This window comes from Haliotis rubra, unplaced genomic scaffold (genome assembly GCF_003918875.1).
Source record: "Haliotis rubra isolate DU_JTF1 unplaced genomic scaffold, ASM391887v1 Scf535, whole genome shotgun sequence".
Classification (NCBI taxonomy): Eukaryota; Metazoa; Mollusca; class Gastropoda; order Lepetellida; family Haliotidae; genus Haliotis; species Haliotis rubra.
In genome coordinates this window covers 503,987-528,255 of record NW_025767230.1, presented here as the reverse complement: position 1 = coordinate 528,255, position 24,269 = coordinate 503,987, and the positions used below count along the sequence as shown (strand labels likewise).

The 24,269-nt window shown below is 42.8% G+C and overlaps 1 long non-coding RNA gene across 1 annotated transcript; it reads left to right on the top strand.

The window, feature by feature from the left end:
- Positions 1 to 2,246: 2,246 nt before the first annotated feature.
- On the top strand, positions 2,247 to 23,456 carry LOC124253212. Its single transcript, XR_006892129.1, has 3 exons — positions 2,247 to 2,258; positions 7,059 to 7,065; positions 23,374 to 23,456. It is a non-coding gene; the product is annotated as an uncharacterized LOC124253212 (long non-coding RNA).
- The last annotated feature ends 813 nt before the right edge of the window (positions 23,457 to 24,269 follow it).

Sequence of the window (24,269 nt, the reverse complement as noted above, 5' to 3'; positions counted from 1 at the left end):
AAGTCTTTGTTAAACTTCAACTTGAGCAGTCGATGTTTAATACATAAATTTAATCAGTCTGCTTGTCAATCTTAGCGTAATCTATATCAGAAGAATAGAATTTATTCTGTTATCAGACCCCTAGCCAATACATTTGAAAGTCTTTGAACACTGTTGACATTGATATATGAAATTCCCAATGGTAGAAGACGACAGTGAAGTTAATCTCTCCTCTCTGTCTATAATTATCACACAGAGGAAAATATGTATCCTATGCCCTTTAAACTGGCGAATCAACTCACATAAAGTGTATAGCTGTTTCGTCCTATTGCTTATGGGTGCAAGTGACAAGATGGGGCGGTGGGGTAGCCTTGTGGTTAAAGCGTTGGCTCGTCACGTCAAAGAGCCGGGTTCGATTCCCCACATGGGTACAATGTGTGAAGCCCATTTCTGGTGTTCCCCGACGTGATATTGCTGGAATATTGCTAAATGCGGCGTAAAATCACACTCACTCACTCACTCACTCACTCACAAGTGACAAGATAGTTTTGTTGTTTGACGCCGCGATATTCCAGATGTATGACGACTGTCTGTCAACATACGGGTCTTTGAACGGCATTTTACCAGACAATCCAGTGATTGACGCCATAAGTGTTTAGAGTCTTGACGATGTGAACGGCATTTAGCCCAGACTGAAGTTATAGCTCCACTGAAACATACGGGCATGAGAATTTATGGATGTCAACCAGTCTTTATTTTGAGGGCTAAGACGTTTCGAAGTATATTCGTACTTCTTCATCAAGTGAATAAAAGAATAGGAAACAGACAGCTATATATGTACATGGGATAAGATAACAAGGGATGCCAGTAGTTAATTGAGCACTAAATTAGTAAGTTGTATGGGCAAGTGGAAGCCAGGGATTATAATCCAGGCATGAATGATGAGATGACAATGGGGACATTTAACAAGGGAAAAGAAATATACAAACTGAAGCGTTATCTTATCCATTAACCGTTTAATCCATCTGCGCAATTGAGACACAATGACGTGCGTCAACCAAGTCAACAAGCATGCCGCCCGATCCAGTTTGCCGCCTCTTACGCCATGCAAAGGGTCCCGAGGACCAATTCTTCAACGGTTCCATGCCAGGTTATCCAAAGAAGGCGAATACAAACCGCTTTTCTTGGAATATCTTAAATACTCAAATCAGAAGGCACTATATATCAATATTCTCAGGCAGGTACTTATCTGAATATGTAGTTCATTCTAGAAACCTTCTCTTTGTGCGTGGTTAGCTAACGCTTACATACTGATGTACCGGAACTAAGGTCCGAGCATTGTAAGAAAACTCCACGTCTCCACCAATTAAAAGAACATGTTAGACACGATCGGAACTACTACTGCTCAACTAATGACTCTTGAATACAAGGACGCCATTACGGTTGTCTTCACTGACGTCCGCGCCTTTCCAACATGGGGCCTTGTTATCAAAGGGACGTATTTCCATTCAAGTGCGTACAGACAGCTAAGTCCGCGAGCACCCAGTGAAGTAGATTTTTCACGTAATCGGAGGTAACACGTCTGGCTGCCACGATAGGCCGTCTGTGGAGAAGGTCAGGCCATTTAGAGGTGAGGATATTTCGCTGCTGTCAGCGAATCTCACTGCTATGTTCAATTCATGGCAATCAAATTTCATTTCTTTCAAATGATCCTCTTTAAGCCTCTAGCTGGGTCGATATCCCCATGGAGACTTACAACTTCGTCGACGAAATCCTCTTATAAAGCTGCTTTCCTCTTACTATCTGTGTATTAATAATGCCGGGCAAATTGATAAATTTCAGCACGGCCTGTCCTGCAGCTAAATGGAAACACCGATTTGTCACGGAATTGGAAAATTCCCCTGTCGATGGTATTCCGGTAGGCAGGGGCTGTTGTTGGTCTCTTGTTCTCTGAAGGACTTCACGAAACGTTCGAGCTACGGCATGTACGGACATTGACTACTTAGAAGAGTATTGCAGCACGATTAGACAACACGGATTGTCCTGCTAAATAGCATGCTTTAATGGAACAAGGACGAGGCGGATCTGATAGTAGGCTAGTTTCGCTGACGGTTTATAATTGGTTGAAAGGGTTTCAACCAAGCTGACTCGTAAAGAACGATTACGGCATTAAACCAGTGTGTCGATTTACGAGAGAATTCTTGTCAAACAGGGAAGTTACAAGGGTTAGAATGGCATCGTATATGCAGAAAGCTGGCCGTTGTGTGCGAAGTGTGAAAGTGGTACTCTGGTTAGAATACTGCTTCACAAGGGCCCGTAGCTCACCTGAATGTGAGAAAACAAATTCAAGAATCTAATCTTACTTTCACTAAAAGGGAAGGAATGTATGGCTGAGAGAGTAATAGAAAGAGGGCGAGAGAGAGAGAGAGAGAGAGAGAGGGGGGTAGAGAGAGAGGGAGAGAGAGGTCGAGGGAGAGAGAGAGAGAGAGAGAGAGAGGGGGGTAGAGAGAGAGGAGAGAGGAGAGGGAGAGAGAGAGAGAGAGAGAGAGAGAGAGAGAGAGAGAGAGAGAGAGAGAGGGGGGCAGAGAGAGAGGAGAGAGGTCGAGAGAGAGAGAGAGAGAGAGAGAGAGAGAGGGGTAGAGAGAGAGGAGAGAGAGGTCGAGGAGAGAGAGAGAGAGAGAGAGAGAGAGAGAGAGAGAGAGAGAGAGAGAGAGAGAGAGAGAGAGAGAGAGAGAGAGAGAGAGAGAGAGAGAGAGAGAGAGAGAGAGAGAGAGAGAGAGAGAGAGAGAGGGAGGGAGGGAGAGAGAGGGGTGGAGAGAGAGGGAGAGAGGGAGGGTGTGTAAATCTTTTAAATGACAACATTCGACTCAAATATAGGCCTCAGGTGAAGAGTACATAGTTTGTTTTATTGAAAATACGCAAACGTCATTGGATATAGCATGGAATGTAATAGATATCTTTAACATACACACACATCCACCCACAAAACACATCAAATGGATGGTCCCATAGAGTGAGTGAGTGAGTGAGTGAGTTAAGATTTAAAGTCACATCGGCAATATTTCAGCCATATCGTGACTAAAACTAGTTCTAAATTCATAATACATACATATAATATATAAAGCCCTGTCAACGAAGGACTGTGAAACAACTAGATTATCACAGATTGAGTTAAAACTAGCCAGCATATATCTGTAAAAGTAGAAATTATTTTGGGACAATGCAATGTAAAACTGGGCTATAGATCGCCAACAACTGAAGGTAGATCACCATACTAGGGAATTCCAACAGGGCGTATGGTTGTATTTCTCACGAATCGATGTACATGCATTTGTTTGGCCATGAATGCGTGCAACCAGTCATTGTGTCATAATCCAGTGTTTAAGATTCCCGCCAGCCCGACCGCCCGGAACGGTCTATTTTCATCTCGGACGGTCAAATTTCGAAAGTAGCCTGTCCGGTGATCTGGTAGATATTTTTACCCCTAAGAGTAAATCTTTCATAATATCAGACAGGTTCTCTTGTCGTCAGTTTGAGGTGTTTAAGGTATTATGATAATTGTGTTAAAGTACTTACGATTGGACAGTTCATGTTACGATAACCAATCACAATCATGTACTTTCAGTTTACCTAAACTCGGTGCATTGCCTGTTAGTGCTATGTAGTTCATTGCGATGCCTACAAACAGCGAATAGAGCTTGCCCGAGTTGGAAATGGCAGTCACAGTTTTTAATTGTTGAAAACCGGACAGGCAAATTTGTATCCGGACTGGTATATTTGTTATGTTACCAGTCCGGCTGTCTGGCTTGGAATTTTGGGAGTTTTAAACACTTTCATAACCCACAAGTAAAGACTCAAGCTGTTCACATGCTGCTGCTGTGAAATATTCTATTGACTCCTTCAACCAGATGTTAAATGTTAAGATCAGATCACTGCTTGTTAACAGACTAAAGAAATATCAATTGTTGTTGAACGCTGCGCTCACCAGTAATCCAGCTATACCCAAGAGCATTACGTAAGCGCCACCTGAGTTCAAGGGCAACGTATAAAATACAATATGCTATTATACCCCTGCATACTTCACTGTAAGTGTAAAGCACGTGATCGCCTTTCTTGACATGACAAGTGAGTGAGGGAGTAAGGTTTCACGCCGCTTTTAGCAATATTCCAGCACTATTACCGCGGGGGACACCAGAACATGATTTTCTTTTATTGGTTGCAGTATTTCAAACAACGTTCTAAAGCATAATATCACAGTAACCTTTCACCTATGAAGTCGACTGATGTTATGCACCAACAGTTGTGTTAGCCGACTCCGGGTACCTGCATCAGTAGCTGATGATGTTAGGGACGAGGAAACTGCTTAATTGTTGGTCTCATTGGTGAGTGAGTGAGTGAGTTTTCCAGTTTGCAGAGTGAGTTCGCTTTTATGCCGCTTTTAGCAATATTCCAGCAATATCACGGCGGAGGACACCAGAAATGGGCTTCACACACTGTACCCATATGGGGAATCGAACCCGGGTCTTCGGCGTGACGAGCGAACGCTTTAACCCACTAGGCAGCCACAGCGCCCCGATTGTCCATGACCTTGAAGAACGAGAAAGACCAATGTCCGCGATGACCGGCCAGACGTCCGATCAGTGAGTGAGTGAGCCTAGTTTTATGCCGCACTCAGCAATATTCCAGCTGTATGGCGGCGTCTGTAAATAATCGAGTCTGGACCAGACAATCCAGTGAACAACGACAATGAGCATCGATCTACGCACGTGGGACGTCAGACGTCCCTTCCTCATAGATAGGCCTACAGACAGGAACGCGTGGCGTAGTGCAGGCTCCGAGACAATCGCCAAGAAACTCTTGGACATGGAGTAGGGTTCGTTGATCTGATGAAACTCGCTATCTTCTACATGTTACTGACGGGCGTTTGTCAGTGACGTAGTGATTGTGTGGTAGGGGTGGGTATTGCCGAAAATTTTCATATTGCGATATATTGCGATGCGAAAGCATATATTGCGATATGTATTGCAATATATTGCAAGAATTCTTTTTAAAAAAACTACTTATAATCGAGTTAATGCTTGATTTACAAAGCGAAAACAACAAAATCACTATGCTTGATTAGGCTTGAATACAAATTTAAATCATGACAAAATAAATATGCAAATAATGTTTGGAACAAATGAAACAAGGAAAGGAACAAATAAAAACCCCGAAAATATCCGACGATTTCCGAGTGTCCTGAAGTTTTCCGAATGCATGTCAAAATACCGGTTTTCGATCAGCGTATCGCAATACGTATCGTTCTCATGCCTAAACCGGTTATATTGCGCAGCCCTATTGTGTGGGGTTGGTTTTCGTGTGACGGCAAGTTGGATCTCATTACAGTACCTGTGACACTCAGGGGCAGCGTTACCAACAGGAAGTACTGGATACCCTGGCCACATCTTTACAACCACCCCCTTGCCAATCGTCGATATCAGTGGATGACAACGCGGACAAGTCGCCATCGCCTATTTGCGTAGCTACCCGTGAAGATCCGGGTTCGAATATTGATCTTCAGTAACCCATTCTTGTCGTAAGTGGCGACTAACGGTAATCGCAGGTCAGGATCGCTGACTTGGTTGACACATGTCATCGGTTCCCAATTCGATACTCATGCCGTTGATCACTGGATTACCTGGTCCAGACTCGATTATTTACAGACCACCGCCATATAGCTGGAATTTTGCTGAGTGCGGCGTAAAACTAAACTCACTCACTCACCCACTATTTGCGTAGCAACGCCATCGAAACATTACCATGGCCCACAAGGATCCTCAATACACATCCCATCGAACATCTTAGAGACCATCTTGGGCGCCATGTTCAAGCTTAATTTCCTCCTGTTTAAAGTCTGCTTTAATTAACGCAGACACTCCATGATGAATGGCAGAGGATTCTAATGCTCATGCGGACGCTTGAGTGCGGAAAAGAGCAGATGTTATTCGTACGAAAGGTGGCTACACCGGGTACTGAAGTGGTCGCCAGTGGTGATCCCAACAATCAATATTTGAGAAACGTGAGATCATAAGATTGGTAGCTGAGTCATCATGATTGCAAGTAACTTGTTACCAAATTTCAATCTCAATTTTGTTTTGTTTTAATCAGAGTAAAATGTGTTACAGTCACCATTTTAATCAAAACATAAACTACATGTTGTGTGTTCGTGTACAAACGTGGGTGATGCTTGATATACATGTGTATATATTACGGCGGTCTGTAAATAGCTACTGTTTGGACAAGCAAGTTCAGTGATTGACATCATGAGCATCGATCTGCGCAGTTGAGATACACTAACAAAGTCTGCGACCATACGATCAGGCAAACCGCCACTTAGTACAAGAATAGTCGCCACTTACCACAAGAATAGTCGCCACTTAGTACAAGAATAGTCGCCACTTACCACAAGAATAGTCGCCACTTAGTACAAGAATAGTCGCCACTTACCACAAGAATAGTCGCCACTTAAGACAAGAATAGTCGCCACTTACCACAAGAATAGTCGCCACTTACAAGAATAGTCGCCACTTACCACAAAATTAGTCGCCACTTACCACAAGAATAATCGCCACTTACGGCAAGAATAGTTGCCACTTACAAGAATAGTTGCCACTTAAGACAAAAATAGTCGTCACTTACCACAAGAATAATCGCCACTTAAGACAAGAATAGTCGCCACTTACCACAAGAATAGTCGCCACTTAACACAAAAATAGTCGCCACTTACCACAAGAATAGTCGCCACCTACCACAAGAATACTTGCCACTTACGACAAAAATAGTCGCCACTTAAGAAAAGAATAGTCGCCACTTACGACAAGAATAGTCGCCACTTACGACAAGAATAGTTGCCACTTACAACAAGAATAGTTGCCACTTTCAAGAATAGTCGCCACTTACGACAAACATGGGTATAGTCCGTTTGGCTCAAAATCGGACCGATGAATTGCAATCTAACTCGAAAACTACTAAACATATAATACTCAGTGAAACACTGATCATTTTCAAAACATCGGACCAACTCTGTGAATTTTTTGTAGAATATATGTCCTAAAAATAAAAAAAGTTGTTTAACAAACTATCATGAAAATTTTGAAACAGTTCACTATTTGTTATGAGGGAGGGGTGCAAAGAGAGGAATCGCCAAGTCTGGACTGTGTGCTGGCCAAGGTAACATGCTAATGTTCTGTTTGAGGCACTCAGTATGACGGTGTGGGTTCGAATCCCGGATGGACGAGGTGAGGTGAGGTGAGGTGAGGCGAGGTGAGGTGAAATATTGGGTTTAACGTTGTTCTTGTGAATATTTCGCTCATATCACGACGTCCATGCGTGTGTACATGTGTGACTGCTTGTACTATCCCAGATTTTATTTAAATAAAAGCTGGTTTTATAGTGCTAGCTCACTGAGATGCCATGCCGCAGTGAAGCATCAATAGTTTCATTTTACCCCATTCAGACACAGACTCCGAGCCGACCAGTCCTTGTTGTACCCATTAATGCCGAGCGCCAGGCAGGGACCAACAAGTACCATATTTTAACGTCTTTTGGTATGACGCGGCCTGGGATCGAACCCGTGACCTTCCGCTCTCCGGGCGGACCCTCTAACCACTACACCACGGACGCGGTCCCTCGCTGACTTGGTTGACACATGTCGGTTCCCAATTGCGCAGATCGATGATCATGCTGTTGATCACTGGATTGTCTGGTCCAGACTCGATTATTTACAGACCGCCGCCATATAGGTGAAATAGTGCGGCATTGAACAACCAACCAACCAACCAACCAACCAACCAACCACTGTAGATATCGAATTGTACAGCGACTATGTTCACATGTACAACATGAAAATATGCTTGCACGAAATTGACGTTTTAATTTAGGCGAAATTAATAACACGTTGTGAATGGAATAAAGATTTCCTAACTCTATATACAATCATACAAAAGTATTTTGAACAGTACGAAAACACTATATGGCGTTTGTTTTGTTTTGCGATGTGGGTGTATGGCTAAGCCTCTTTGTATTCATGGAACATCAACTCAAAGTCTCAATTGTTTAATCCAGGGCCCCGTTCCTCAAAGCGATCGTAGCGCTACGACAGTCGTAACTCCCATACTCTAAACATAGACTTACGACTGTCGTAGCGCTACGATCGCTTTGAGGAACGGGGCCGAGGACTCCACTGAACATTACGACACGGTTCCAACACAAAGATGAAAGTCACTTGCGACTTGATGAAACATTCATGAGAAATAGCTGTAACTGTGTTGAAACTCAAGCATAACATTCGCGAGTCCTAGATTAAAGTGATTTGAAACGTTAGGTGAAACTTTCCTGGCGAATACAGACTTTAACCTGCATTTTTCTGCAAAACAAACCTTTACAATTATCACTTCATGACGCACACCGCGTGGCTTTCTTTACCGTAAACTTCCCTTATCCCCCATGATACCAAAATTACTGTGAGCAGCAAAATTACTGATTCCAATACAGGTTCCGCGTTTTGAAATAGTATCTGTAACAAATAGTCTATATTTTACTATGATTTACTATGAAACAAAACAGAAATTGAAATTTGGTAACAATTCATTTGCAGTCTGAGAGGAATACACAAAAAACATGAAATTCGACAATGCCGGAAAGTATGGCCACCATGACTATGGCACCAGTCTGATTGTCACAAAGTTCTCAAACAATGATTGTTGTGATTGTATGAGTGAGTGAGTGAGTGAGTATAGTTTTACGCCACTTTTATCAATATTCCAGCAATATTATGGTGGGGGGACACCAGAAATGGGCTTCACACATTGTGCCCATGTGGGAAATCGAACCCGGGTCATCGGCATGACAAGCGAACGCTTTAACCACTAGCTATAGCTACCCCACCGCACCGTGATTGTATGATGTGAGGTGAGGTGAAATTGGGGTTTTACGTCGTACTTAAGAATATTTCGCTCATATGACGACGTGCATGCATGTGTATGTGTATGTGCGGCTGCTTGTACTAGCCCAGACTTAAGCTGGTTTTATAGTGCTAGCTCACTGAGATACCATGCCGCAGTGAAGCATGAATACCCCACTCAGACACATTATACTGACTCCGAGCCGACCAGTCCTTGTTGTACCCATTAATGCCGAGCGCCAGACAGAGACCAACAAGTACCATATTTTAACGTCTTTTGGTATGACGCAACCGGGTATCGAACCCGCGACCTTCCGCTCACCGTGCGGACGCTCTAACCACTACACCACGGAGGCGGTCTTGATTGTATGAGCCACCACTGGCGACATCATAGGCGCAACAAAAGCAATGACAACACCCTAGCAATATAACAAGATCTAGATTAGGAAAGTAAAATATGTTGTCACATTTTCATAATTATATATCAAATATATATCTGATCGGTTTCCGGCTGATATGGGGCGGTGGGGTAGCCAAGTGGTTAAAGCGTTCGCTCGCCACGTCGAAGACCCGGGTTCGATTCCCCACATTGGTACAATGTGTTAAGCCCATTTCTGGTGTCCCCCGCCGTGATGTTGCTGGAATATTGCTAAAAGCGGCGAAGACAAAACTCACTCACTCGCGCTGTTTTTCGTCAACTGTATATACCAGTTATTGTGGAGAATCGTCTTGCCGAGAAATGAAACAATGCAGGCTTAGAAGTACAGGTCATTATGATTCATTTCGAAACTGGACATGGAACCTAAAACATGTGATCACCTCTGGATTCTTTTTTCACTCACTGGGGCGGTGGGGTAGTCTAGTGGTTAAAGCGTTGGCTCGTCATGCCGAAGACCCGGGTTCGAATCCCCCACATGGGTACAATGAGTGAAGCCCATTCCTGGTGTCCCCCGCCGTGATATTGCTGGAATATTGCTAAAAGCGGCGTAAAACCAAACTCAGTCGGTCAGTCGGTCACTCACTTGAATCTAACCTTCGAACAACCATTCGGTTTTCACTGACCATTTGCTCTCCACACACACATCGTTCGTCTAGAGTTATCTCCCCTCGATATACAAAACTTGGAATGCAATACGGAATGTGACCATGTTCTGAAACATGACAGTATAATAATCAACTCAAGTTTGTGCCAAGCGGAATTTTTCATTGGAATATATAAAATGGCACTCAGTCATATTAAAATTGCTAATGCAGTATTGTTCGTTTCGAAATTTATTCTACCATTCATAGTTTGATCGGTGTTGTGGAAGTAGACACGATTGTTATTCACTTACTCTTATACTATGTGTCAAGTGTGTGTATATAATATGCATTGGTGTTTTGCACAGCTAATTTCTAATAATAATATCCACTCACATTCATATAATTTTGTGAAGCGTAAATAGCATTTAATGGTTTTTGAAACGTTTCCATAGCTGACGGTAAGAGCTGTAAATAGTATACCATTTTCCACTATATTTCATCATCAATACAGCTAAATAATATCCTACAATATATAACAATAATGATAATAATCAATTTAGGAGTAAAAATGGTGTCAGTATTTTGCAAAACTACAAAACTACAAAGCAAAGGCATAGGAAGACCAGGAAACAGGAACCTTTTGATTAGCTGCGTGGAATGGAAGGGCGAACACCTTTTATCATAGTTTATGCTTATGGTAGACATTAAACTACGGTTGTGACGAACTCGAAGCGACCACTAGTTTAGTTCGTTATAGCCGTATTGTGTTACACGCATTCGACTAAAGCATTCAGCAAGTCGCCGGGACCAAATCATAGTTCCTTATATCCGTCAGGTCTTAAGATACATGTTCGTTATAAGCGTATTTCACTTAAGTTTGAATAGTACAATGAAGTCTGTGTGTAGCCGGGTTATGGAAAAGGTTGTATCGATTTTTATCTGTTTGTTTATTGTTCAACTCCGCACTCAAAAATATTCCAGATATATGGCGGCGGTCTGTTAGTAATCGAGTCTGGACCAGACAATCCAGTGATCAACAGCATGAGCATCGATCTACGCAATTGAGATGCGATGTCATGTGTCAGTCAAGTCAGCGAGCCTGACCACCCGATCCCGTCAGTCGCCTCTTACGACAAGCATGGGTTGCTGAAGATCAATTCTAACCCGGATCGTCACGAGTCCTCAGTGTAGGTGACTGGCGATTTGATTATCTAAGTGTCGATACAGTGGAACCCTTGTCCTTATCCCTGGTGTTCTGGATCTAGGACGTCGATCGGCAATCAATTGTGGAAATACGTTCAACAATCGGCTAAGTGTGTCAGCATCGATTGCAGGGTCCAGTGTTGTAGTGTCAGACGCATTGTGTGGGTCACAAAGTCCGTTTGGACTGAAGGCAATGACAGCTTTGTTCATTATAATGTAAATGTCACAGAATCCTGTCTAAATTCCCCACAAGTGTAAAAGAACCGTTCCCTGTTGTGAGCTCTAAGCTACAGTTACTTGGGGACACAGGAGCGTGTCACGCTTAGAAACAGCGTTAGAAAGACATATAGGTATATAGACTGACTGACTGAGTTTGGTTTTACGCCGCTTTTAGCAATATTCCAGCAACATCACGGCGGGGGACACCAGAAATGGGCTTCACTCATTGTACCCATGTGGGGATTCGAACCCGGGTCTTCGGCGTGACGAGCCAACGCTTTAACCACTAGGCTACCCTACCGCCTATATAGGTACATTGTATATAGACCCTACCCTAGTACTTGTAAGCACTAGGGTAGGGTCTATATACCTATATGTCTTTCTAACGCTGTTTCTAAGCGTGACCCGCCCCTGTGCTTGGGGACAGGTCATCTGTTGTGTGATGGGTGGGTGACGGGGGAATCAAGCCGTGGTGACCACAATTTATGACGGGGAAGATCATTAACCACGTACACAACCACCAAACCACTTACCAACATCCACGCACATACAGCAAGCCGTTTTCACATTTATTGCGAAATTAAAGATATCTTCAATTGTTCTAAAGATATCTATAGTCTATTTAAAGATAGCAATAATGTTTAAATATATCTGTACATTATTGGAGACTATCTTTAATGAATTTATGATATCCAACTTAGAATTAATGATATCTTCAATCTTATTGAGATATATGATATTCGTAATATCTCTTAATATGTTTCAGATATAAAAAAACAACAATTACAATCATAGGGTACATTAGCGTACAAGAAATTATTTCAGGATATTTTCAGTTAGATTCAAGATATCTTGAAATAATGTATACATGGTTATCCACAAACGCATTCCAGACATGACTTTGAGATATCGTTAATTAAATTAGAGATGTCTTCAATTCTGGCCGTTACTGATATCTACTATCAAGTTAACGTTATCAGTAATAATTTTGAAGATATCTTTTAATCAATTATTAATATCTATAATACAAATAACAGGAAATAACGGCAAAAAATATCTCTATTCAAGATATATTTAATTCATTTCAAGATGTCTCCAATTCAATTCAAGATATCTTTAAAACAACTTAAGATATCAGTAATTTCTCAGTATATTATATCTATTTGATAAATCTTTAATTCATTTCAATATATCTCTAACTCAATTCAAGATATCAGCAATTCTTTTCGAGATATCGTTAAGGTTTCATCATATCCTTAATTCGCTTCGCGATATCATAATTTTTGTTGTAGATATCTATAATTATATCTATTCGAAATATCTTCAATTCAATTCAAGGTATCTATATATATTTACATTCAGGATATCTTTAATACAATATAAGTATTTCTTGTGAAATGTGAAATTTAAATGTGAAAACGGCTCGCCTTATACACACCCACGGGGAGAGAGAATGCGCCCCCGTAGGGTCGTAAATACAAATGCATGTAGACACAGGAGTGTTCGGCGAGATGCTTACACACTGAGACACTTACAAGTGTTTTACTACAGGTCAAAGGTCAGTTTAGATATTTACTCCGTGAGCACATCATGTTTATTTAGATATCGTTTAAAAGATCAAACAATTTAAAAAAAATAATCTGTCATTATATTCTTCGTGGTTTTTTTAATCAATCTTGTCAAATAAATATAACTAAATCAGTTTTTACTACAAAAGGTCTTTTTCACTGAGGACATTTGTATTGAGTACTTTTTCCTTACAAACGACACAAATGGGGAGGGTATCCTCAGTACATTAGTCCGGAAACATAGTATTGATCGCGGGTTCGATCCCCGGCCGCGTCATACCATATGACGTTAAAATATGGTACTTGTTAGTCCCTGCCTGGCGCTTGGCATTAATGGGTACAACAAGGACTGGTCGGCTCGGAGTCAGTATAATGTGTCTGAGTGGGGTATTCATGCTTCACTGCCGCTTGGTATCTCAGTGGGCTAGCACTATAAAACCAGCTTAAGTCTGGGCTAGTACAAGCAGCCGCACATACACATATACACATGCATGCACGTCGTCATATCAGCGAAATATTCTCAAGCACGACGTTAAACCCATTTTCACCTCACCTCACCCCGTGAGTGATACAGTATGTGGAAATGCCCAGTAAACATTTTGCTTTTTCAGAGCTGATCTACTGACTCATTTTTAAACATTGATGGCATGTTTACTGGTATGAAACATTGCACTGATACACTTGCTGACATCATGGCTGTAGCTATGAAGGTGGCACTGATACACCTGCTGAAGTCATGGCTGTAGCTATGAAGGTGGCACTGATACACCTGCTGACATCATGGCTGTAGCTATGAAGGTGGCACTGATACACCTGCTGACATCATGGCTGTAGCTATGAAGGTGGCACTGATACACCTGCTGACATCATGGCTGTAGCTATGAAGGTGGCACTGATACACCTGCTGACATCATGGCTGTAGCTATGAAGGTGGCACTGATACACCTGCTGACATCATGGCTGTAGCTATGAAGGTGGCACTGATACACCTGCTGACATCATGGCTGTAGCTATGAAGGTGGCACTGATACACTTGCTGACATCATGGCTGTAGCTATGCAGGTGGCACTGATACACCTGCTGACATCATGGCTGTAGCTATGAAGGTGGCACTGATACACCTGCTGACATCATGGCTGTAGCTATGAAGGTGGCACTGATACACCTGCTGACATCATGGCTGTAGCTATGAAGGTGGCACTGATACACTTGCTGACATCATGGCTGTAGCTATGAAGGTGGCACTGATACACCTGCTGACATCATGGCTGTAGCTATGAAGGTGGCACTGATACACCTGCTGACATCATGGCTGTAGCTATGAAGGTGGCACTGATACACCTGCTGACATCATGGCTGTAGCTATGAAGGTGGCACTGATACACCTGCTGACATCATGGCTGTAGCTATGAAGGTGGCACTGATACACCTGCTGACATCATGGCTGTAGCTATGAAGGTGGCACTGATACACCTGCTGACATCATGGCTGTAGCTATGAAGGTGGCACTGATACACCTGCTGACATCATGGCTGTAGCTATGAAGGTGGCACTGATACACCTGCTGACATCACGGCTGTAGCTATGAAGGTGGCACTGATACACCTGCTGACATCATGGCTGTAGCTATAAAGGTGGCACTGATACACCTGCTGACATCATGGCTGTAGCTATGAAGGTGGCACTGATACACCTGCTGACATCATGGCTGTAGCTATGAAGGTGGCACTGATACACCTGCTGACATCATGGCTGACATCATGGCTGTAGCTATGAAGGTGGCACTGATACACCTGCTGACATCATGGCTGTAGCTATGAAGGTGGCACTGATACACTTGCTGACATCATGACTGTAGCTATGAAGGTGGCACTGATACACCTGCTGACATCATGGCTGTAGCTATGAAGGTGGCACTGATACACCTGCTGACATCATGGCTGTAGCTATGAAGGTGGCACTGATACACCTGCTGACATCATGGCTGTAGCTATGAAGGTGGTACTGATACACCTGCTGACATCATGGCTGTAGCTATGAAGGTGGCACTGATACACTTGCTGACATCATGGCTGTAGCTATAAAGGTGGCACTGATACACCTGCTGACATCATGGCTGTAGCTATGAAGGTGGCACTGATACACTTGCTTGACATCATGGCTGTAGCTATGAAGGTGGCACTGATACACCTGCTTGACATCATGGCTGTAGCTATGAAGGTGGCACTGATACACCTGCTGACATCATGGCTGTAGCTATGAAGGTGGCACTGATACACCTGCTGACATCATGGCTGTAGCTATGAAGGTGGCACTGATACACTTGCTTGACATCATGGCTGCAGCTATGAAGGTGGCACTGATACACCTGCTGACATCATGGCTGCAGCTATAAAGGTGGCACTGATACACCTGCTTGACATCATGGCTGCAGCTATAAAGGCGGCACTGATACACCTGCTTGACATCATGGCTGCAGCTATGAAGGTGGCACTGATACACCTGCTGACATCATGGCTGTAGCTATGAAGGTGGCACTGATACACCTGCTGACATCATGGCTGTAGCTATGAAGGTGGCACTGATACACTTGGACATCATGGCTGTAGCTATGAAGGTGGCACTGATACACTTGCTGACATCATGACTGTAGCTATGAAGGCGGCACTGATACACTTGCTTGACATCATGGCTGTAGCTATGAAGGTGGCACTGATACACTTGCTTGACATCATGGCTGTAGCTATGAAGGTGGCACTGATACACCTGCTGACATCATGGCTGTAGCTATGAAGGTGGCACTGATACACCTGCTGACATCATGGCTGTAGCTATGAAGGTGGCACTGATACACTTGCTTGACATCATGGCTGCAGCTATAAAGGTGGCACTGATACACCTGCTGACATCATGGCTGCAGCTATAAAGGTGGCACTGATACACCTGCTGACATCATGGCTGCAGCTATAAAGGTGGCACTGATACACCTGCTGACATCATGGCTGCAGCTATAAAGGTGGCATTGATACACCTGCTGACATCATGGCTGCAGCTATAAAGGTGGCACTGATACACCTGCTGACATCATGGCTGCAGCTATAAAGGTGGCACTGATACACCTGCTGACATCATGGCTGCAGCTATAAAGGTGGCACTGATACACCTGCTGACATCATGGCTGCAGCTATAAAGGTGGCACTGATACACCTGCTGACATCATGGCTGCAGCTATAAAGGTGGCACTGATACACCTGCTGACATCATGGCTGCAGCTATAAAGGTGGCACTGATACACCTGCTGACATCATGGCTGCAGCTATAAAGGTGGCACTGATACACCTGCTGACATCATGGCTGCAGCTATAAGGTAGGAAACAATGATACCAACGTGGAGCATGTGATATTTTGAAGAATTATACAGCTGATTAACCATCTCGAGCTCCCCATCTTCAAAATAACAATGACAATTACCCTGTGTGTATGCTCATATATGTACTGGCCCGTGAAGATCTGGGTTTGAATTGGTCTTAGCCAACTCATTCTTGTCGTAAGAGGCGATTAACGGGATCTGGTAAACTTATCATCGTATCCCAAGTGCTTGGATCGATGCTCATCCTGTTGATCATTGGATTGTCTGGTCCAGACTCGATTCTTACAGACCGCCGCTACATAGCTGGACTGACTGACTGAGTGAGTTTGGTTTTACGCCGCTTTTAGCAATATTCCAGCAACATCACGGCGGGGGACACCAGAAATGGGCTTCACACATTGTACCCATTTGGGGATTCGAACCCGGGTCTTCGGCGTGATGAGCCAACGCTTTAACCATTAGGCTACCCCACTGCCCCTACATAGCTGGAATATCGTTGAGGGTGGCGTTAAACATCAATCAATCATATATATGTACTGCCGACCGATTTAGGTAGTTAGTTAGTTTAACTATTCCAGCCATATGATGTAGTTCTGTAAATAACCGATACAACCCATGATTCAGGTGAAATAATGTACGCGGCCACACAACCCACTGGCTGATATCAGAAGCATCGATCTACGTAATACATGTCTACGGACCATGTACATATTGCTGGTATCAAGCAGGTTACAGGGCTGTAAATAAATCATAGTCTTATCTTAAAGATGTGACAAGTTGGGAAATATAAATATTCCTTTCCACAAACGGCCTGAGTGTTTGTATTGTGTTACAACTGGGCCAACATGTCATATACAAGCAAACATCCCTATTGTTAAATCCCGATTGTATCCCTCCCACGTGTGAAGAAGGAACATTCATAATGGAGGTATTCGTGACGGGTCACGTGTCAAGATTGATGCTCCAACCATTTACTTGCTCTGATGACTGTCTTCAATGAAATTTAAAGTGTGAGGATACTTTAAAATAACAAATACTAATCCTGGACTCGAACATCATTTGACTTTTCAACTGGCCAAAGTGACTGAGTGAGTTTTAGTTTTACGCCGCTTTTAGCAATATTCCAGCCCTATCACGGCGGGGGACACCAGAAATAGGCTTCACACATTGTACCCATTTGGGGAATCCAACCCGGGTCTTCGGCGTGACGATCGAACGCTTTAACCAGTGTGCTACCCTACCGCCCCCAACTGGCCAAAGAGTAGATGACCTGAAAGAACATTATACATAGATTTGGATGAGAAGCTAGGTTGACGTTCCAAGCCTCATGAAAAACATAAGGTAAAACTATGCTTGCAACAAAGGTATTTAATGAAAACTTGTACTTTTAGTTGTGCGAAGGAAAGCCTTTCAAATCAGCTAATGGTCTAAGGGAGGTAATCGACACAAGGTTGAATCCAACCAGTTTGGTCAACATGAATTTGCACACTGATAAATAGGGGAAGGGAGGTAACCCAGTGGTTAAAGCGTTCACTCGTCACGCCGAAGATCCTGGTTCGATTCCCCACATGGGTACAATGTGTGAAGCCCTTGTCTAGTGTCCCCCGCCGTGATATTGCTGGAATATTGCTAAAAGCGGCGTAAAGCAATACTAACTCACTATTCAGTGTTCATTCACTCACTCACTGATAAATGCAAACGCATTGTACACAAATGTATGTCGTTACTTTTCGGAAATTATTTACATTTCGATAGGAACAGTTCTCGCTAACGAGAAAAAGACAATTGGCGGTTCTCTCTACTAGGACCGTGATTAGGCGGATCAACATTTTCATATGCTGGTATTCTTGAAAATGTACTGTGTGGTTAATGATAAAGAATATTAATTGGTCTTTAGCAACCTATGTTTGTTGTAAGAGTCAACTGATAGTATCGGGAAGTCAGGCTGCATATTATCTTATCCCAACTGTGAAGATCGATGATGTCAACCACTTGATCGAGTGTCCGTCCAGACTTGATCATTTTCTGTGCCGTCATACCGCTGGAGAAGCTTTAGTTCCAGTATAAACGTTTCCTCCAGGATCCAAAAAGGGAGCGAATTCTGTGGGCGCCCACCAAGGATGCACATGATCGCAGTACGTACGCAGTGGTAGTCGGCGGCGCTTGTGTTGAGACCTCACGGAGTCCTTGGTGATGTTACTTCGTCTCTAACGGGGGCGGTGGGGTAGCCTAGTGGTTAAAGCGTTGGCTCGTCACGCCGAAGACCCGGGTTCGAATCCCCAAATGGGTACAATGTGTGAAGCCCATTTCTGGTGTCCCCCGCCGTGATATTGCTGGAATATTGCTAAAAGCGGCGTAAAACCAAACTCAGTCAGTCAGTCAGTCGTCTCTAACGCGTCTACGGCGCTTACAAGGAGCGTTATTTATTTTACTGCGCTCTCACAGCGACTTCGCGGAGCTGCCACGGCGATCACGGCACTCCCACGGCGCTTATTCGCGATGGCATGGCGTTTGCAGGTCGTGACCAGTGCGTTGTGAGCCAACCCCCTAAAAATGGATAAATACATCCTCATGCTTGTCACCCTCATGACCGTTATACACCAGCAAGCCGGACTACTCGTTGCCTAGGATGGTGAAGCGCAGTAAAGTTGTCATGCAAGAAGGGTGTGCGGAAGACAACGTTGCCGTTCCCATTCCAGCAGTGGACCGTGGTCGTGGTGATGCAAGGAACGTTCTGCATGTGATCACCAATGTGAGTGACAACGGACAGTATACAATCGCCTGCCCTGTTGGTGTCCTCCAAGTCAAGGAACCAGTTCCAGGGTATACGTTACGATCACTCTCCACTATACCCTGGATGCATCCACGGCTTGGCCCGATATGATTTTATTACCTCCCTTGGCTTTCTTTTTATCCAATCAGGTGTCTACGCTGGGAAGGTTTTTTTTCTTTTTTTTTCTCTCTCTCCCTAGTTCTTTCATATGTGTGATACTCCTTAATGTTTTAATGTTATATTTTATACATTTTATGCCCATATTGTCTAGTGTGTCTAATTGGCAATCTGGCCTGGTGTTTATATTTTTCTATGTTCGTTTACCACTGCCATTTTTGACATGCACATTCACGTGACACATAAATAAACTATTTTGTCTGTCTGTCTGTCGTATACCCTGGAGATTATCGAGGATGGTTTGATTTGTGCCCAGAGAAACTCTTAACTTTATCAGAAGTCAACACTGAAACTTCAGTATCCCTTCATACTGCTGTTGGATCCGAGTCTTTATCAGCAGGCCAGGTTTTCGTAAAGTGTAAGTGTGCTGGTAGCAAGAGATGTGGAACCAAGAAATGCAAATGCTTTAAGAACAATCTTCTGTGCAACAGCCGGTGTCATTCAAGTCTCACCTGTCAAAACAAGTAATGCAAAACTCTATGTTGAAAATGGATAAATAAAGTGTTCACTTTCTTTTTGGAACTTAGATGATTTAGTCACTTGGTCAAATGACTGGTCGAAAATGTTAGTCTGGTGACCAAATGACTGACCGTTTTAGTCATTTGACCAAATGACTGGTTTGACAGATTGACATATGCGTGTCCAGGATGATGCAACATTGTGCACCTCGTTCAGGGACGGAGACGGAGGAGGTACCCAAGGCGTAGGAGGTGAGGTGAGGTGAGGTGAAATTGGGTTTAACGTCGTGCTTGAGAATATTTCGCTCATATGACGACGTGCATGCGTGTGTGTGTGTATGTGCGGCTGCTTGTACTAGCCCAGACTTAAGCTGGTTTTATAGTGCTAGCCCACTGAGATACCATGCCGCAGTGAAGCATGAATACCCTACTCAGACACATTATACTGACTCCGAGCCGACCAGTCCTTGTTGTACCCGAGCGCAAGGCAGGGACCAACAAGTACCATATTTGAACGTCTTTTGGTATGACGCGGTCAAGGATTGAACCCGCGACCTTCCGCTCTCCAGGCGGACGCTCTAACCACTACACCACGGAGGCGGTTCAAGGCGTAGGAGGTTGTGGGCACGGCAGTGGCTATATACACTTCGCGCGCACAACAGGAATGTTTTGGGAACGCTGTGAGCGTAGTGTACGCACCGTGGACGCACAGTGACAACTCCTAGCACGTTGGAGCACTCTATGAGATTAAGAGCGCAGTCAATCACTACCTGGAAATCCTTTGGAACTTGGTAGCACACCACGGGCGCTTCGTAGAGACGCCTCGTAAGGACACCGCGACATCTCCATGGTGTGAAAATTTTAAATAGAAGTGCAACGTTTCTCAGAATTTTCCTCCGATCCCACGGCGCTCTGGAACATTTCACTACGCCGTGCCAACGCGGTAGATTGTGACAAAGGTTTTAGACAAATAGGTGAAATATTATTCTGTTTTATTTCTTGATCAGGACCTGGCACATGATTGTATAAGTTATCAAATCGTGTCGAGGGAAATACGGGGTTTTATCAGACCCGAGTAAGGCTGTATTCCCCGAGCCGGAGGCGAGGGGAATACAACCTTACGAGGAATACAGCCTTTCTCGGGTCTGATACAACCCCGTATTTCCCTCGACACGATGTGGATAACGCATTAATCTAGCCAAATGTTTTTACTAAATCAAAAGAAAACAATACGCATCGAATCGACTTGTTTTTATTTATGTGAGAAAACAGCTGATCGACTGACCTCAATGCAGCGCACGTTACTAAAGGCTTGGCGATGCACGCTTTTCTCACTTCACGTGGTCACCGAGGCGTGGCGGGATAATACGACTTTTGTACTCCCTGCTCGCGGATCGTGGCGGGTGTACATGGTATTTTATCAGAGTCACGTGAACCAATCAAAACTCGACATTCTTACATGAGGCTGGATAAATGACGTTATACGTCTCTTGTGCGGAGTGATACACAGGTCACCGTAACCTTAATGCGGAACTTTCATTTGTAACATTTAAGAGATCCATCTAAACAGTCTGTGTCATACTTGGAACGTGTTATTTCTTCTCTACCATATCCTTGTTCAAAACGTCAAGTCCTAATGCACTTGTATGACGTTTCTAAATACATATACGTAGCTTTTAGAGACTGTTCATAATTTATGGCTAGGGGTGGTGGTGATGATTTTTATGGAGAAGCATGTACAATGTGAATATCCCCACCCCCACCCCCAATTTTTATGTACCTAAAATGTGACCCCCCTTGCATGTCATGTACAAAATCAATAACCCCCTTCCCTTCCCATAATTTCTAAGCATAATTTTAAACATACTTGTATAACGTAAACATATTACCGCCAAACACCCCCCAACCCCAAGCCATAAATTATGAACGGTCCCTTACCAATAGTCCAGCATCCCACTGCGCAGTGGGATTCACTTTTTGTACCCAGGTGGGACACTGAACTGGTCTTGGGCGTGGCGCGCGAACGCTTTAACCACTTGGTAGTCCGACCACCCCTGATTGTGGTGAGTGAGTGTGTTTTGTTTTACGCCACTTTTAGCAATATTCCAGCAATATCATGACGGGGGACACCAAAAATGGGCTTCACACATTGTACCCATGTGGGGAATCGAACCAGGATCTCCGTCGTGACGAGCGAACGCTTTATCCACTAGACTACCCCACCGCCCCTGATTGTGACAGCAGACAAAAAACAAACAATAGGAGTTCATTGTATAACCATACATATTTATGTTTAAAAAACATACATTATAGCATACATGTCTAGAAGACGAAACACACTATAGTCAAAGCAATAACAAGTCATTTAATTTGCACGAAAATGTAATTTTGCGCAGCAATCAACAGTTTCTACGGCTTCACTGCAGTAGTCAAGGCCTAGATTTTCAAAGCTCTCCCCGAGTGATGATGGTATCCCAGCAGACTCCTGAAGGTGTCCTTGTGCCATATTTAGTTATACTCTTTAATAAGATATTACACACTGGATCCTACCCTACATCTTGGTCTACTGGTATTATTATGCCACTACATAAATAAGGCAGCAAGTGTAATCCGAATCAGTTTAGAGGAATTTCCTTATTAAATGTGATAAGCAAAATTATTTCTACAGCTTTGAATAAAAGACTGGAGTATTGTACAGAGTTCTGTGAACTGGTTGGTGAATACCAAGGAGGCTTTAAAAAGGACCACTCGACTGTTGACAGTATCTTTATTCTTCAGGCTATTGTTCAGGAATATATTACTCGTAAAGGAGTTAAACTATATGTTGCTTTCATAGATTTTTGTAAGGCCTTTGATATGGTAAACAGACACAAATTATTATATGTTCTTTTACAAAACGGAATCCATGGTAATTGTTTTACTTTGATACAAAATATGTACAGAAATGTTAAAGCCACTGTATCTTATGATTTTGGTAGCAAATTAACTGAATATTTAGATAGCTCCTGTGGGGTTCGTCAAGGTTGTGTCCTCAGCCCTGTGCTGTTTTCTTTGTTCATTAATGAACTCAAACTGTCACTAGACAATACATTTCAGGACAGTATATTAATATCCGAAAAAAATGTTAAACATTATTGCATTGTTGTTATATAGTTTCTAGATGATCTGATTTTGGTTGCTGTCTCTGTAGTTAAACTTCAACGTCGTCTTGATGCTTTACATATGTATTCTTACAACTGGGGTATGGATATTAACATTGATAAAAGTAAAATTATTGTTTTAAGATGGGTGGCCCTCTATCAAAGCATGAAAAATGGCTGTATAATGGTACTCCAATGGAAACTGTGAATGTCTATAAGTATCTTGGTCTTATGGTAACGCCTAAACTTATTTGGACTAAAAAATGTAAAAAACTCTCTGAACAAGCTAGTAAAGCACTTTGGCCTGTTAAATCATTGATAAGGCGGTATAATATGTGTTTTTGTGATGCTTTCTATATTTTTTTTAAGAAGATTGTTCTAATTATTACATATGGCGCAGAGGTCTGGGGTTTTCAAAAAAGAGAGAATATTGAAATTATCCATCGGAAGTTTTGCAAATTCGTGTTACAAATTGGTTACAGATCTCCTAATGCTGTTGCTTATGGGGAAAGCGGACGTAAGCATTGTAAAGCTGTTGAAGATGAGGCTCATGTTATATACAACTGCAAGTTTTATGAGAGTTTTCGGCAACGTCTTATTCCAAAGACATCAAGTGGACACTACGTCTCCATTCAAAGTCTCTGTACATCCGTAGATATTAATATCATTAACAACTTTGTGAAATATTTGAAATATGTTTATTCTGAGAAACATTGTTAGCAAACACGTTTCTTCGATCCATACTATGTACTCATTTGGTAACTCAAGAACCATACTATGTATTACTTTATATTGTAGGTCGTATGGTCTTGTATGCAAATATATTATGTCCAAAGACATCAAGTGGGCATTACGTCTCCATTCAAAGTCTCTGCACATCCTCTGACATTAATATCATCAACAACTCTGTGAAATAGTTGAAATACGTTTATTTTGTGAAACATTGTTAGCAAACTCGTTTCTTCGACCCATACTATGTACACATTTGGTAACTCAATAACTATATTATGAACTATTTTGTACTGTAGGTCGTATGGCCTCATATGAAAATAAATCGCTCTCTCTCTTAGAGCTAAGATAGCCGTAAGTTAATGTTAATGTACGGCACTAAGGACCATCTTAACACTAGGAGAACTTCGAAAATCTAGGTCCAGTTCTGAAAGGGTCATAAAAGGTGATTCCATGAATTCTGACCCAGCATCACAAACATCGAATAATTCAGAGCACCTGCCTGTGAATAAGCAATGTATTAGATTACTAATATACTACTCAATGTTTGAAAAGGATCTTCTGTGTCATTTGTTTGAAATTTCATAACACCAATAAACAAGTGTCCTTGAATGAAATTGGTAATACATTTATCTTCAAGAAAAGAAATGATAATTATGAAAATATGTTGTAGTTCTGTAAATGTATGA